Source organism: Elephantulus edwardii, unplaced genomic scaffold, assembly GCF_000299155.1.
Source record: "Elephantulus edwardii isolate Elephantulus edwardi_28Jun2011 unplaced genomic scaffold, EleEdw1.0 scaffold00011, whole genome shotgun sequence".
NCBI lineage: Eukaryota > Metazoa > Chordata > Mammalia > Macroscelidea > Macroscelididae > Elephantulus > Elephantulus edwardii.
In genome coordinates this window covers 22,496,486-22,497,671 of record NW_006399761.1, presented here as the reverse complement: position 1 = coordinate 22,497,671, position 1,186 = coordinate 22,496,486, and the positions used below count along the sequence as shown (strand labels likewise).

The 1,186-nt window shown below is 47.6% G+C and overlaps 1 pseudogene; it reads right to left on the bottom strand.

Annotated features, from left to right (window-relative positions):
* The window catches only part of LOC102861661, a 21,441-nt pseudogene extending 20,323 nt beyond the window's left edge, over positions 1-1,118 (bottom strand).
* Between the last annotated feature and the right edge of the window lie 68 nt (positions 1,119-1,186).

Here is a 1,186-nt window from a genome sequence, read left to right as displayed (position 1 = left end):
ACCCTCATCAGGATTCTTGTCCTCTGTTTGTTCCTGACTTGGAGCTGGAGGCAGTGCAAGGAGGTTACTAGATGTCTCACCTGCAGCCATCAGTGCAATGTCCCGCAGCTCATTTGGTGGAAGACTTTCAAGTAGCTGGATATTTGTGGTGCAGGACTTTGGGCATTCTGGTGTTTGTGGCAGACAAAATATCTGGCTTGGAGGTTGCCATGTCAAGGAAGTCTCCATGCCCAGGGACCTTTCCATCACTGCAAAGAATCAAGGAAGAAGTCAGTCAGTCCTCGTCAGTGAGGTGCTCCTTCTACCCACCAGCCAAGAATCCCTGTGCCCAACTTGAAGATGAGCACGCTTCAGTTCAAGCTGGATTTAGGGAACAAAAGACCCCTGGAGTTTGTTATTCTAGTTCTGATCCTTAATCTCATGGGTTTGGGTGTGCTTGTGTTTCTTAGGGCTCTTATAAGTCATAGAAATATAATAAAGGTAAAATAAGAATGTGAATACAGTAAGAACAAAGGGAGCTAAGAAGACCCTGGATATGATCTTAAGGCTTTCTTACATGGAACACAATGGACCTTGAACAGTCCCTCCTGGACCAGATGTCACATGGAGGCTGGAAACAGAGTCTTGACCGAGGGTGGTGTTGAAAGTCTTAGAAATAAGTTCTACCTCTTTGTGGCCTCACCACTTCCCAGATGAGATTTGACCCTCCTTTTTCTCTCCTCTATCCCTTTGAACCCACCTGGAAATCTTGCTTCTGAGATGGGTTGATCAGAGATGGAGTAGTAAGTTCCAGAAGTAGAGGACGGTAGAAGGGCATTGACAGGCTGAATCTCCTTTAGCACCAGCACCATTTCTGGTTGAGGAGCAGGGGCCCTGACACCTGCGTACAACTCAGTGCCATAGGATTGCAGGCAAGGACCAAGGTCTCCAGAGAGCAGGGGCCCCACTGTGCCCTGATTGTAATAGACCTGACTGCCTTCCTGGTGGGGAACTGAGAAGCTATGTCCCTGATTTGGTGGCCCCTGGATAAGGCTAATAGGTAGTGATGGATACAGAGAGCCTATGGTATTGGTGTCTAAAGGTTTGTCATACTGAATTGTCATGGGCATGGAAGACATCGCTGTGTCTTGGTCAATGATTGTGACAGTGGAGTCCCCAAGTGAAGAGGACTTCTTTTGTGAGCTTC